Genomic DNA, 16,109 nt, shown 5'->3' with positions numbered 1-16,109 from the left:
ACCCCAAAAAAAAAAAAAAAAAAAAAAAAGCGAGACTCCAGGACTGCTACAGATAAGTAAACAGGTCTTGCTAAATCCATGGCTCTCAGACTGTTGATAATTTATACAACATTCCTCTCGGACATACATTCCTCTCTACAGGCAGCATGGAAATCTGACCTACTACTCATATTTGGGATAATAGTACAGTTTCTTTCTCCCATCAAACAAGCAGCTCAATGGTCACTAACTCTTTTCTCACTGTCTTCTGACAGGTTTTTCTTTCTTCAGTGCAGCTTGTGAACCACAGTACTCCAAGGCATTGGAAAGCACATAATCCCCAATAGGAAGAGTCTACAGCCAAGAAGAAGCTATAGAAAACAGAGACCTCCGCTCCCTCAGCATCCCATTAAAGAATTACAGAGATTTGTGTTTCTCAGGGGGAAATAAGGCAGGAAGACAGAGTGTGGCTTAGGCTGGCTGGGAAGGGAGGCATGATTAGATCCCAGGACACAAACCAAGTAATTCCCAAGGCTCCATATCTGGACTTCTCATGGGTTCCTGAAATGTATGGAATGGACAGAACGGACACATGCCACACAGCACCTGTTCCATGGCTTTCCTTGTGGAATCCCACTCTGTGTCTCCCAGGGTATACTGTGGACCCTGACTTACGAACTCAATTCATTCTCAAGGGCCAGTTGTAACTCAAGTGGGCCAATGGAGGGCTCAGGCTCCTCTGCAGAGCCTTCAAAGTCTCTCTCCTGTGTACAGGCAGGTCTCAGTGTTCTTAGAGAGATATTGGTCCAGGATTTCTCAATTAACCCCACACAAGAGAGGATGTTGCAATATTCCTTTCAGAACTCTTTAGGGGTTAAATTTGTATCTGAGACCATCTGGAAGCACAAGCAAGCAGCATTCAGGTCATAACTCAAGACTTTGGTTGTAAGTCAAAACAAAAATTCTAGTCGGAACTCAAGTTGGTTCATATGTCAGGCCAGTTGTAACTCAAGGATCCACTGTACTTTTATTTTGGCCTTTGTCTTTACTTTTCCTCTCTTTTACTTGGCCCAAGTTCATGCTACAGATCCAGTTTCTCCCTTACCCTTCACTTAATTTTTCAAATTAACTTGGTTACTGTTTTTGCTTGTTTTATTCCATTCTTTGTTCAACACAGAAAGAACCTGGAAACAAAGACACCAGCATCCCAGAACCCAATAAGAGAACCACTACCACCAGCCCCAGCGACTAGGAATCTTTGCTCAGCAGCCAAAAGTTATCAGCATCTAGGCTTTAACTTTGCAAACAAGTGGAATCTAACAAACAGGAAAACAGGCTATCAGTTATTTCAGGGTTCAGGCTGGTGCCAGGAGCCGCAAGATCTAAAGGAAACAATTTACTCAATAGCTGTGAGCTCCCTTCCCCACTGTCCTCAGAAAATGTTAACAAGCAAGTGAGCCAGGTGTGGCAGTGCATGCCTATAAACCCAGTACTCTGGAGGCTGAGGCAGGAGGGTTGCTGTGAGTTTGAGGCCAGCCTTGGATACATAGCAAAATCCAGTCTTTAAAAAAAAAAAAAAAAAGGTGAGTAAATCAGTCATACACCAAGCCAGACACATCTCTTTTGGAAGTAGCTACCAGGGGTGACTGGAGACAAAGCACAGCCATTGGAATCAGGGGATTTGGACTTTGAACTCAGCAATGCCACCCCACAATTGAGTCTCTTCCCGACTCTGAGCCTTGAGATCTTTATTTGTAAGAGGGAATGTGCCGACTGCCTCACAGCAGTGTTGTAAAAGGGAAGTGAGATCACGGGGGGGGGGCGTGGGGGGAGGCTTGATAAACACTAAAGCGCTTGGTAAATTGAAACAGGCTTGCCCAGCATGAAGGTACACACCTGTAATCCCAACTCCTCAGGAGGCTGAGACAGGAAGATTGCAAGAGGCTGGACAATTTAATAAGACGCTGTCTGAAAATAAAACTTTAAAAGGCCTAGGGATAAGGGCTCTACACAAATTTTTGATGTATTTCTCCCATTGGCCAATTGAACTCAACTCCAAAGCTGGGCCCTGAGTTCCCCTCCTGCAGAACCAAGTGGGTGGGGAAGAGTGGCTGAGGGATATCCTCCTCCGCATAACACACACACACACACACACACACACACACACACACACACACCAGTCTGGCTCCACAATCCCCTTGGCTAAATACACCCAAAGACATGCCAACCTCTCTGCTTCTTTTTCTTCTTTCTTTTGTTTCCCCCTTTTGTAGTGGAGATTTAACCCAGGGCCTTCACAGTAGGCTACTATCCCCAGCCCTTTTATATTTTAATTGTGAGACAGGGTCATGCTATCCTCCTGCCTCAGCCTTCCAGAGTGTGGGATTACAGGTATTCACCACCATGCCTGGCTACCTTCAGACATTCTTATGCCACCAGCTTCCCATGTCCTGAGATTACAGGTGAGTGCCACCATGCCCAGCTCAGCGAGCTTTGCTGGTGAATCTGCTTCTGCTTCAGGGAACTTCTGGGCAATACCAGGCCACCTGCAGGCCTCAACCTACACACAGGTGGACACAGCCAGAGCCAGTGCCCAGTTTGCTGCACACAGCCCGGCGCGCGCACGCGCACACACACACACACACACACACACACACACACACGAAGAGACACAAGAGGCTTCTCCCCACTCTCACCTGGCTGCTGAGAACCCAAGGGGCTGGTCAGAGAAGTAGTTGTGCTGGGGCCCAGCATTTGCCCTTTGGGAACTGGCTCCCCTCCCAACACAGAGACTCATCCAATCATGAGCGTCCCCAAGCTCCAGCTCAGCTGCTACCCCTCCTAACCCCAAGCCTGCAGACCCTGGGAGACCTCGACTGCCCTCCTCGTCACGGGTCTGAAATCCAGGGAGTGGAGGCTCTCTGATTCCTCATAAAAGGGCAAGGGTCCCAGTCTCTCACCACAGCCCAATCAGAGAAAAAAAGTCAGTCCTGAAGGCACATTTTGCTGCTAATGCCATGAACAATAAATCCATTACCCAAACCTTCATTGCTCAGGTGGGGAAACAGGAGCTTGCCCAAGATGCTCTCAGTCAGTGTTGGGGCAGGGTGGGGCTGTGGCTCACTGTCCATTTTCTACCAACTGCAGCATACTATTTTATCATCATCTATTCAAGGCACTTTCCTTTTTTTTTTTTTTTTTTTTTTTTTTTGAAACAAACTCTCACTAAATTGTTAAATTATCCAGGCTGGGTTTAAATTTGTGATCCTTCAGTCTCGGCCTCCCAGTGTGCTGGAATTATAGTTGCGTGCCTATATTCAATCTTTCTTTCTTTTCTTTTAACAGGGTCTTGCCATGTAGCCCAGGCTGGACTTGAACTTGTGGTGATCCTCCTGCCGCAGCCTCTTGAGTGCTGGGATTACAGGTGTGCACTACCATGCCTGGCTCAATGCATATTCTTAAACACGTATTACATACCACACTCTGCTAGGAGGAAGGAAAAAGGAACAAACAAAACAAATTCCTCATGCTTGATGCATTTACGGTAACAATTACAGTGTCAGTCTTACTAGTGACACATTAGGTCATGTTTGTACACCATTTTACTATTGACAAAGCACCTCCCACTGGCCTGTTCATTCTGCCCACAAACCCACAGTCAGTCTTTTAATCCCCATTCAGCAAGGGAAGAGAGTAAGACTCCCGAATTGCCCAAGTTCCCAGTTGATAAGCAAGAAATCAAATAAAACCCTGGATGCCTACCCAGGCCGGCAGCCAGTCACCATCAGAGCTGACTTCTCCAGCTCAGTGGTTAATACCTGAAGGTGCTTTCTTTTGCTTCCCTGGCAGTCACCTTCTCACTGACACATACACAGATGTAAGCATCTGGAACACAGCTGGATATTCAGTCCTCCTAAATGAGAGCTGCCTGATGCCTGGGAGAGGGCCAGCTGGTTCCCTCATGGTTCCCGGGTCAGTGAGCCCCTAGCCGGCAGCTCCGGTTCATCAGCCCCACATCCAGCCCCACATCCGGGCAAGGGTAGCAGCCTGGGCTCTGCCCCCAGCACCTGAGACCTGATGGTAAAACTGGTTGTGAGCCTGGTCTTTTGTCCCAATAACCTGGCTGTCTGCATCATTCCCCCGGGAAGCCCACCATGCAGGGAGTTCCTAAATACCCATCCCTGCATCAGGCCCTTTAGCTCTCCTGCCAGGCCTGCCAGAGGTCAGCATTATCCTTATCTGACAGCTCAGGAAACTGCACCGAGAGCAGGGTATAACTTGGCCAAGATCGCATAACTAATAAAGCAGATAGCATTCAGCTCCCTGAGATCTAAGTAGCCCCTTCCCATCACCACCCTCATCTCCCAGGGAGACCTCTGCGGTCCCATTAATCCTCCGTTGGCCTCAGAGAACTGAAGGGGGGTGCCAGGTCCCCTGGCAAAGGTTCTTCACAAGAAGTCCTGAACATGAGACTCTACGCAGGAGAGAGGAGCCGGCCGGAATAGTTCCTTAAAAATAGAATCACCCATTTGCTTAGGTGAAGCGTGGGGCACAACCTCAGCCTCCTGAGCTCATTTTCATAGGCTTTCCTTCGCCCAGCCAGAGCTAGGACCCCTCTTACCTGTAGCAGAGGCAGTAGCTCAGCTATAGGGGCTGTTGTTTCCCTGGCTCCAGCCCTGGCTCCAGCCTCTGTGCTGCTGTCTGCCAATTGCAGAAGTGAAAAAACAGGGCCGATGGCTGCCAAGTCACCTCCGGGAGGAAATACAATGACCCTACGGCCCCTCCAACGGATGCCACAGGAACCTCCGAGTCAAGCCACCCAGGCCCTGGGCACTGAGAAGAAGCTTCTGGAAGAGCAAGGGGCAGGGTGGGTGCAGGCAGTGGCCACGGGAAGAGACAGCAAGAGCGGCTCAAGTGGGCACTCAGGAGAGACCCCCGAGTGGGCTGGAGGAAAAGTGAGTGACTGGCAGGTGCCGAGGGAGGGAGGAGGGCCAGAGGGAGTCAGGGAGAAGAAAGGGCAGAGAGAGAGAGATGGGGAAAGAAAGACAGAGATCTTTCCTGGGAAGAACGAGAAGACACAAGGACAACCACGATCAGGGAGTTAGAAGCAAAAGAGGCACGGACAGCAAATGTGCAGCTGCAAGGACATCTGTGTCGGTCTCTGTGCGAGGAGAGAAAAGAGCGAGGAAAGGGCTGAGGAGAGGAGCGTGGAGCTGCTACTACGGTCAGCGGCATGACTGGGCAGGAGATCCCTAGTGACCAAGAAGTGCTGGGCCCAAGGAACCAGTGGGGACAGAGTGCTTTGGGGCGGGGGAGGAGGAAGCCTCTCAGGATTCTAAACTGGAACTTGGCAGTGAGTTCATGAGAGAGTGAGAGAGTAAAGAAAGGTGTGGGCAGTGGAGGGTGTGAACACCGCTGAGAGAGGGAACAGGGAGGGGGGTGGGTAGGCATTTCCTGGGTACACGAAGTTTCCAGCCCTTACCCACTCGCTCATTCAACCAACCAACAGCCCCGACTGACAGATCTGGGAGCCGGGCCCTGAGATTGACGCGGACTAAGAAAACAAGCCCCCGGCTATCAGCTGATCCATCACTCTCCGACACAGAGAGGGAAACTGAGGTCCTGAAAGGACCAGGGGCCCAGAGCAAGGCGGGTGCAAAGCAGAGCCAGGAGTGGGGGCCTCCTGACCCCCAGACAGTGTCCAGCCTCGGTGTGCCTTGGGTGTCTGGATTAACCCTTTCCTGCTTCCTTTACCAAAGCCCAAAAATGGCTCTTTAAAGGTCAAAGAATCTTTAATACGTGCCTTACACACGGGCAGATACACTCAAAGCACTTATGCACTTGGCCCTTGCACACCAACACCCCCTCAGCACAGCTGCTCACCCCCCACTTCCCAGACACACAACGTTGCTCATTCACCCATGCTCACCACCGCAGGCGGCCCTTCAAGTCCCAAATGCAGCCCGGTCCTCTGCTCAGAGACACCTTCCTTGCCCCCCTTACAGGCCTTTGATACAACATGATACGGTCTTGTTCGCTGCATTTTCTTGTTTTTTGTCATGGAGGTCTCACTGTGTCGCCCCAGCTGGCCTCCAACTCCTGGGCTCAAGTGACCCTTCCCACCTCAGCCTTCCAAGTAGCTGGACAACAGGCGTGCACCACTGTGCCCAGCTAGCTGCTCACTGCAATTGGCCTTCACTCAGACCGTCCCCCTGGAGGGCAAGAGCCCAGCTCTGCTCTGCAAGTAGATCTTCCCAAAACAATCGCACCTCCTCAGCCTCCCTCTGGCCACCACCCCGCCTCCAGGCGGGACATCGAGCCTGAGAGGGGCCTCAGGAATCAAACAGCTTGCACTGGCCAGAGTCTTCAGGACCCCGAACTCAAGATCTAGGCTGGAGGTGCAACTCAGCACTACAGCACTTTTCTAGTATGCGTGTGCTGGGTTTGATCTCTAGCACCGAGGGAGAAAGAGAGAGAGAGAGAGAGAGAGAGAGAGAGAGAGAGAGAGAGAGGGAGAGAGAGAGAGTTTTCCAGTAGTAGCATCCATGGACACACGCAGCACTTCATTTCAGTACCTGTTCCGAGACTGTCGATAAGCAAGGTAGGCAAGTGTGCTCCCATCAGCAGCACATATACAGGGTAGGCAGGAAGGCAATATTATCAACATTGTACAAGTGAGGAAATTGAAGTAAACTGTTTCTCTTACACCTCATTTCCAATCTGTCAGCAAATTTTGTCAGCTCTACTTTATGATGTATTCAACTTTGCATCTAAACAAGCCTTTAGATTTAACCTTCAGTTGGCAGGAAATATAGGGGACAAAAGAATAAACTGAAGGGCTCCATGAGAAAACAATCAGTCAAATCCATTGTCCTGTGAAAACAAACAAACAAAGGAGGGGACTGTTCCCAATTAAAAGGGACTCAAGAGCTACAAAGATCCAGGAATACAACATACGTCTCTTGTTTGGAACCTGGAACACCAAATCAACTGTAAAAAAGACAGATGCGTATCCGCTGGGGTCCTGGACATAGATGGCAACCCGCGAAGGCAACCTAAGGACCACAGTCTTGTAGAGAGAGATGTGGTCAGGGCCACAGACCCAAGGGAACAATGTAGTTTTGAGAGGCTGTCAAGAGTGGAGAGCCCTTGCCTGCAGGAGGAGGCAGGAGCAGCCCCTGGCATCCGGAGAGGGGGGCTATTGGGTGGGGAGGCCCGAGAGCTGGGACCTGCAGTAGTACAGAGCTGCAAGCAATCCTGTTACCTGACAAGGAGGAATCCAGGAAATAAATACCTGAGCCTCTCTTCTTCCATCCTGTGACGTCTTACCAGTGCCTTGGGCAGAGCCCAAGCAGGAACAAGCCCGCGGTTAACAAGGCCCACGAGGTAGGCCTCTAGGGGCAGTGTTGGGTGGGAAAAGGGGAGCATGGGTCTGGAAGGAAAAGCAGATGTCAGACTGACACTCAGGAAAAGCCGGGAAATTGGAATATGGGTGGGACTTTAGGTGATTCTAAGGCTTTATTGTTACCTTGCTTAGGTGATCATTGTTTTATGGTTACATAATAAAATGTCTGTATATGGAAATACTTTTATAAGGATTTGCTGTAAAATATTACAGCAAAATACAAAGAAATTAAGGAGAAAGAAAATAAGAAAGAAAGAGAGAAAAGATAAGATGTAAGGAAGGAGGGAGGGAAAGAAAGATGGGAAGGAAGAAAGAAAAGATGAATGGAGAGAGGAAAAAGGAAGAGGAGAAATAGTGTGGCCAAATACTGCTTTTTGTTGAACCTGGGGAGTAGTACTGTAGCAGGCTGACTGAATGGCCTCAAAGATTATCAGGCTCCAATCCCTAGAACATGTAAATGTTATCTTATATAGCAGCGATTTGCAGATGTGTTTGGTGATCCTGAGTGCAGAAGATGGTCCTAGATTATCCAAGTGGGCCTTGATGTAATCACAAGTATCCAAATGACAGGGAGGGTGAGGGAGATTTGACCACAGACAGGAGAGGAGAAAGCAATGTGGCTACAGAGGAACAGTAAGGCAGCCACAAGGCAGGAAAGCCCGCAGCCACCAGACAGGCTGGGAATAGATCTGCCAGAGCCTCTGAAGGGAGCCGAAGCCAGCACGGCCTCGCTGGACCACCTTCCTTGTGGCCTGGTGGTTTGGGCCTTTGGGCCTCCAGAATCATCTAAAAATTAGTGTGTGTTTTGTTGTGAGTCATCAAGTTCGTGACAATTAAAAAAAAAAAAAGAAGTTCATGACAACTTGTTACGACAGCCAAAGGAAACTAATGCAAGTATACCGGTATTCACTGTACTCTTTTCACGTAGTTGAAAACTTTCCTAATCAAGTTGTATTTGTACATATACAATTTTCAATATTATCTATTTAATAGTGTTGTCAAGGAAACAGAAAAAAAATCCACTTCATTCACCAGTTTAGAGGAAATATAGAGAGGAGCAGATTGCACAGACACACTCAATAAACCTAGACAACAAGGAATGCTACAAACAACCTGGTTTGGGTATTTTTTGGGGGGTGGAAGGTTGGGGGGTTTGTTTGTTTGTTTGTTTAGGACAAGGTCTCACTATATAGTTCAGACTGGCCTTGAACTCGATGGAGGATCTTCCTGCCTCAGCCTCCTGAGTACTGGGAAGATAGATAGGTGTGAACCACCATGCCTGGTTTGGTTTTTGTTTTTTTGGTGGTTTAGTGGGGGGGGTGTTTTGTTTTGTTTTTTGGTACCAGGGATCGAACTCGGGATCTTGTTCTCTGGAGACAGGAGGTGGAACCACTGAGCTAAATGCCCAGACCTGTTTGTTTTATTATATGTAAATTCTAAAGGACAAAAGATGATGAAGAGCTAGGCATGGTGGCACAGGCCTAGGAGGCTGAGGCAGGAGGATCACAAATTCAAGCCCAGCTGGAGCAACTTCACAATTTACACAGACCCTGCTTGAAAATAAGAAATAATAAAAAGCCTGGGGATACAGTTCCATGTAAAGGCTCCTGGGTTCAATCCTTAGCACTGAAAAAAAAAATGAAGAAACTGTAGATTAAATGAGAATTACGTGACATAGCAACTGCTCTTCATATATGAGTCATTTTTGGATCTTAATTCAAACAAAAAATAATGTGAATATGGATATTCAATTCTATTGAAGAATTAATGTTAACTATTAGGCATGTTTATGATAACGATTTCACAGTTATGTTAAAAATTCTTACAGAAATAACAAAATTTACAGACAAAATTACGTATGTGCGATTTACTTCAAAATAATATGGAAGCAGAGCCAGGAATTTAGCTCAGTGGCACTGTGCCTGCCTAACAAGTGCAAGGTCCTGAGTTGTATTCCTGATACAAAAATAACGAAACAAACAAACAAAAAACTACGAATGATCCTGAAACAGTAATAAGACAAAAATAAAACTAGTAATAATACTAAGACCTTATTTGTCTTTTACTCTTTCGTCCTCTCACAAGCGTGCAGCGCCGGTTTCTACGTGACAGGTGAAGACTGTTTCTGGCTCACAGAACACGCACCTGTGTGTGTGGTTTTCACTTTGAGCACAGTAAATACCCTCAGATGTAATCCATGTCATCATTCGATCTTTGAGGCCCGAGTCCCTGGAACAAAGTCTGAGGACTGCTCACCGCTCCAACCCATCCCCATGCTCTCTGTCCCCAGAAGGAAGGTTCAGTTCCAAAGATCAGCAGCGGAGGGCGGGTGAGGCTGGGGGTCCCAGATCCAGAGGTAGGGTAAGCCCGTTAGACAGACTCACTGAGCAGTACAGGCCTGTGTTGGGTCCGGGGAGCTCTCTCCCTAACCTCCTGCCACCCTTCAAAGCAGAGCTGAGTACTAGGTGGGAATTGCCACTGCCAGCCTCTGATTTCCTAGGCCTGGGTGACAGCTGCCTCCCACCATCACGCCAGACTCCCTGCAGTGCCTCACCACACACAGTGGTAGACAATGTCTTTTTTTTTTCTCCTGTACCGGGGTTTGAACTTTGGACCTTACAAGTCAGGGAATAACACCACTGAGCTAAATCCCCAATGACAATGACATTTTTAAGAAGACGATTTATAATAGCAAGAAAACTAAGTCAGGTGTCGTGGCACATGCCTGTAATCCCAGCACTCGGGAGGCTGAGGCAGGAGGATTGCTGTGAGTTTGAGACCAGCCTGGGCTACATAGTGAGTTCCAGTTCAGTCTCAACTACATAGTGAGACCCTGTCTCAAGAAAAAAACAAAACAAAACACCAATTAAATAAACAGGTGTACCATATTTATGCATGAGACTGTCAATATTATAAAGACATTGATTCAGATTTAATCCATACATTCAGTGCCAGTCCAGTCAAAATCCCAAGACAATTCTCCTAGGAATGTTAAGAACAGATGTTAATATTGCAAACAAAGCAACCCAGCTTTGCTGGTACAATGTGTGTAATCCCAGCACTCAGGGCTGAGGTAGGAGGATTGATTGCCTGTTCAAGGCCAGCCTGGCCTACATGGTGAGTTCAAGGGCAGCCTGAAACACATAGTGAGATCCTGTCTCAAAAAAAAAAAAAAAAAATTGCAAATGAAAAAGGCCATCTAAAAATAGTCAAGCAATTCTGAAGAACGAGGATACACAAACAAGGATATACCACGACGGGACCTTCCCCATCGTGTATCAAGTGTCAGAAGAAAACTTACAGCATTGGAACAGAGTGACATTACATTAACAAAAGGATAAACAAACAGTTCGAAGGGACGGAACAGAGGGCACATCTGTGGGGACATTTCACACACGACAGAGCAGGGGTGGTGCTGCTGACCGGGCCCAGCCCCGTCCTGCCCCGACTGAGCAGGGGCTCCCAGGCATCTTGAGGACCTTTCGTGACAAAGGGGCCTATGACCTGTGCGAGTGTTAGGCTGCGCGGGGTGGGTGGGTGATGTGTGACCCCGTCGAGTAGGTCTGTTCGGCGAATGGGTGGGGGTCCCCCGTGTGGTAAGGAGAGGTCTTCAGTGTGGTCCCACGTGTTGTGCAAAAGATGTGCTTCAGCCCATGGGTCATGATATGCGTCACGTGCGGGGATTTTGTGTCAGCTGGCTGCAGTTTAAGTACTGTGTATAGAAGAGATCATGAGTGGGGTGATGAGTCTGTTGCGCACTTTGTGTGAGTGTGTGATGTCTTTTTTTGTTTTGTTTTGTACCGGGGATCAAACTTGGGACCATGTGATTTTGAGGCACATCGTGGCACCACTGAGTTAAATCCCTGACCTGTCCTCCAGTATTTGTGTGTTTAAGGGCAGCGACGCATGAACAATTAATTGTCTGCCAGCTCTGCTGGGTGGGCAAGGTGTCTGAGGCCAGGAAGCCAACCCTCTGGGTGGAGCTTGAACCCCAAGGTCACGGGGGATACCCACATCCAGCCAGGTGTCTGCTCATTGGCTCAGACAACACTGGCCTGGCCCATCTGAGGCTAAGCCCCTCTGGGAGGAAGGGCTGGGCCTGGAAAGCAGAAGAGGGATGAGGTCAAGATATTTTGGTGAGCAGGTGGCAGAGGCAGAGATAAGGAATAACTTTCAGTGCAAAACAAGAAAAGCTGGAGCTCTTGCAGAGTTAGGCTGATGCAGAGGTAGGCTTTCGTCAGAACTATGGTCCTTTGCCTCAGTGGGACTAGAGACTTCTTGGAACGAGGGTGGCCTTCTCCCTCAGCCTGGGAGCTCAGGCGAGCAGGAATGGCTTTGTCCCCTCTCAGCTGGAGATGGCTTCAGAAGGCAGAATCTTCTCTCAACAGATAGAGTATCCCTGAAGGCAGGGCTATCTCTGCCTTAGTTGGGGGCACTCGTGGGGAGGGCCACTGGACAGTAGTCCTCTGTGGGGAAGAACAACTGTGTGTCTCCTCAGGTAGTGGTGCCTTCTGAAAGTAACTTTGGATCTTTCCCATAAATTTGGAGCTCCCTGAATTCAAGGCTGTGCTCCCTGGAGCATGGGTGCCAGGACCATCTCTGGGTCAGACAAGAGGCCCAGTTCCTCCCACCTCTGCCGGTAGGGCCCAGCAAATAAAATTTTGACAAGCACTCAGGAGATTCCACAGAAGTAGAGGAGGGTTGATGGGAGTCTAGAGAGAGCTCGGAATTGAGGGAGGAGAGTTCTGTTATGTGAGAGGATCTTTCTAGTTGCCCTGACCTATTTCCCAGCTTGGGAAAAGGACAGAGGACAGAGCCACAGGACAGAGTGAGGGTTCCTGCATCTCTGAGGGAACCCCAAGTTCTCCCAAGTCCCTACCCCTGTCACTGCCTGATGGTTCCAGTCCTGGCTGAGTTAACCTGGGAGCCCACTGAAGATCCAGCTGTCTCACCAAACACGCACACACACACCCACGCTCACCGCGCATCCCACCTTAAATCCTGAAGCACGATCTTCAGAGGGACCAGAAAGTGTTTGCGGTGTCCTCAGTTCTCAGGGACACCACACTGGGGGAGTGGGGCAGCCACTGTGCCCCACGCTGTGCTGAGCACCTGGTTTATCTGATTTACTCAACTGTCAGGCAACACCTGTGAGATGAGGCAGCTGAGTCTCAGGAAAGTTTGAAGACTTGCACAAGGACACTCAGCTTGACGCGCAGCAGGACTAGCGCTCTGAATGCAGTGCTGCACACCTGTAATCCCAGCTACTTGGGACGCTGAGACAGGAGCATTACTTGAGCCCGGAAGTTACAGATCAGCAACATAGTGAGACACCGTCTCAAACAAACAGCAACAACAAAAACAAACACACAAATGAAAAAAACCCAGCATTGGGGATGTAGTTCAGTGGTAGAGCACTTATCTAGTTTGTGTGAGGTGCTGGGTTTGATCCCCATCACCACAAACAAGAGAAACCTCCAGTCTACCGGAAACTTGCTCTGTTGCCCATACATAGAACCTCACTGGAGTTCTCAGGACAGAAATGGAGGTGATTTTATCCTCATTTGGCCAAAGAGGAGGCAGCTAAAACCAGAATGAAGAAATTATTCAGCTTGAGTGGCAAAGCTGACGGTTAAGAAGCTGCCTCCGATGCCCTCTATGCTCAGTCCTCAACACCCCTGTGGAGCCCTGGGCCCCAGTTCCAATGGGAACACGGCTGATAATTTCCGGCAAGGGGCAGATAAACTGGATGTGCTAGGATGAGGTTGAGGAAGAGGGGAAGGAAGTGGAAAGGGTCAAATCCGCTCTTCTGAGGTTCCACACTCTTAGAGGGGCCCAGCCTCGTGTGCAGTCTCCCACACTGCCTTTTAGCTCCACCAGAGCCCAGGAAGGCGAAAGGGCCAGAAGCTCCTCCCAGCTGTGGAAGTGAGGGAGAGGCCACAGCTCAGGGCTGGAAGAATACAGGTGACTGGACTGCTAAAGACAGTGACTGATGCCTCACTATCAACACCTCGTTCTTATTTGTTGAGATGGCATCCTTTGTTCCCCAGGCTGGCCTCAAGCTCCTGGGGTAATGTGATCCTCTTGCCTCAGTTTCCCTAACAGCAGGACTACGGTCACAAGTTACCACGCATGGCTCTATACTTTGTTTTAAAGGTAGAATTCTCAGTCAAATGTGGTGGCACATGACTTCTGAGAGGCTCAGCCTTCTGAGAGGCTGAGACCAGGGGATCACGAGTTTGAGCTGAGCCCAGCCTGGGCAACTTTGCCAGTGAGTGAGACCCTGTTACAAAGTCAAAAATTAGAAAAGGCCCGAGGACGCATTGCAGTGCGAAGGATCAGGGTTCAACCACCAGCACCACAAAAATAAATAAATGTACAATTCTCACTTTATACACAAGGAAGCTGAGGTTCGGGGCTGACGTCATCACTGACCTAAATGCCAAGACTCACCCTGTCTGACTGGCTCCTTCCCTTTCACCTGCACCCAGTGGTGCCTTGGCAGCTGCTGGCTGTAAGTGTGGAGTGGTGACTGCTCGCTTGTTCATAGCAAACCACAAAAGAGGAACAGAGTTGCTCATCCTCCGGGCCCCGGCATTCCTGCAACAAGCCCATCCAGCACGAAGCATCCTTAAATTCTTCACGGGTGAAGGGGCTGCAGAGGCCGTGACAGTCCTGCCCCAGGGCCGGTCTTGGGATGCTGCCTAAATCTGATGCCCCCACACACAGCCCTCCTCAGCCACGTCCTCCTGAAAAATACTGCTATAAGCGGGGTGATGACCAGGCCTGGGACCACTGATGATCTTTTCCAGGTGGGTCTGGGATCAAACTGTGCCAGAAAGGAAGTGGGAAGACTTTGGTTCTTCTACCGAAGTACTGTCCTGACTAGAACATAACACGATCTGGTCTTCCCTCCCTTCATGCCTGTGCTCCCAGCATGACAAAGGATGTTCAGTTCCACAAAAGGATTACATTCTTACCCTCTTACATAGCTGACCGATTTTCCCTCCGATGAGAACATCTTCCTGCGTCCTCTCCGTCAGCACCACACTGTTAGCTGGCAAACGTCCTTCCTTTCTTCCTTGCTGACGTTTTACTTCAGTGGGAACCACAGTGCCCAACCCCGAGGAACAGAGCTTAGTCTACAGTCTGCCCATTCTGTTCTACCGCTTTCCCAGCCAAACTCACCTTTGGAAGCATCCATGGGACTCATTCCCCGGACAGTGATATCTGGGGAAACTGCTTCTTGGTTGAATTCTTCCTGCTTTCAATTTGTTGGAAGGCGTGGTGCGGGCACAGGCTTCCTACAGCTCAAAGATGACAAACCACCAGACGATGGAGCACAGGAAGAGTCTGTTTCCTTGGTGGTCACTGAGCCATGAACAATACCTGAAACTGTGCCTCCAGATTTACATGAGCCAAATATTTCCCCCTTTGCCAGTTTCCCGGGCAGCTGAAAACACTCGTGATGCATCAGCTTCTCAGTTCCAACTTCTAAACAGGTCACTTTCTCCAGGAAGACATTTCCTGGTTGCTAAAGACAAGATCAAGAGACTTTTTTTTCCCCTTGGAGCAGTGCACTGTGCCTGTCTCAGGCACTTTCTTCGACGCTGAGACACAATGCCAACAGTATAAATTAAAGAACAGATTTATTTTGGCTCACATTTTCAGTCCACAGTTGGCCAGCTCCACAGCAGGAAGGGTCTGGATAGGGAGGGGAGGAGCGAGGAGGAAGCTACACCCTTCCAGGTATGGCCCCAGTGACTGGTCTTCCAACCAGACCCCCAAGTCAAAAAGTAAATCTACCCAACAGCCGGCTGTAGTACCCCACAATCCAATCACCTTCCACAAGCCCCACCTGAGTTTGTGAGGCTTTAGGGGGACGCTCCAGATCCAAGTCACAAGTGTCTTCGGAGATCTTTGTACGTGTTCTCTTGCCGATATGCCCCTTTTGAGACATGGTCACATCTCACCACGTAGCCCAAGATGCCCTTGCACTGCCCGCCCAACTCTCACCATTTTAACTAGCAATTTGTTGAATAAACAAGCACACCTACAGATGAGATGATTACTAGAACACGTTTTTTTTTTTTTTTTTTAGTTGTTACTTTGCCCAGACTAGGTTTGACTTGCAATCCTCTGGCCTGTCTCCCAAATAGCTGCAATTACAAGTGTGTGCTGCCACACCTGGTACCCTGGCACAACCTTCTAAGGGCAAAGAGAAGCTTGCAAATGGCTTAACTGAATGATTACCTCTTAACCTAAAGGAGGGGCAGATGTGAGCAACCACAGGCTGGAGAGCGTCACTTTACCTGCCTAGAAAGCCAGAGGCTACTCCCTGCACAGGTCAGGCTGCAATGGCCCATGACCAGTGTCAGCGCTGCAGTGAACCTTCCCCTCCCTCTCCTAGGTCCCGTATTATCCGGAGCCACACTGACCCCTACATGTTCATTCATGTGCTCAGCTGTAGTTGGAAGGACAGTAAGATACCCAAGCTTCTATCACCTTCCACAAAGAAGCAAATCAAAGTTGCAGAATCTCTTGATACTACATTGTGCGTTTATCTTTGTACCTGTTTACTCATCTACAAGATACTGTAAATAGCAGTCTCATTTTGAGTCATCTAGTTTCTCATGTCTTTGCATTTTGTGTCACCTACTTCCTTTATGCGCCTCCCAAAATAGGACTCTCTCCCACAGCAGACATGTGAGCACACACCCTAAAC

General features: G+C 49.0%; 1 protein-coding gene across 1 annotated transcript in view; it reads right to left on the bottom strand.

Moving 5' to 3' along the window:
- The window catches only part of Ptafr (platelet activating factor receptor), a 23,111-nt gene extending 17,920 nt beyond the window's left edge, over positions 1-5,191 (bottom strand). Inside the window, exon 1 of the mRNA XM_010632472.3 lies at positions 4,601-5,191. The gene's annotated coding sequence lies outside the window, so the exon portion shown is untranslated. The remainder of the gene's footprint in view (positions 1-4,600) is intronic.
- Positions 5,192-16,109: the final 10,918 nt, after the last annotated feature.

This window comes from Fukomys damarensis, unplaced genomic scaffold, assembly GCF_012274545.1.
Source record: "Fukomys damarensis isolate Sample0158 unplaced genomic scaffold, DMR_v1.0_HiC HiC_scaffold_23, whole genome shotgun sequence".
Taxonomy (NCBI): Eukaryota; Metazoa; Chordata; class Mammalia; order Rodentia; family Bathyergidae; genus Fukomys; species Fukomys damarensis.
The sequence above is the reverse complement of the archived record's forward strand: the minus strand, read 5'-3'. Positions and strand labels throughout refer to the sequence as shown.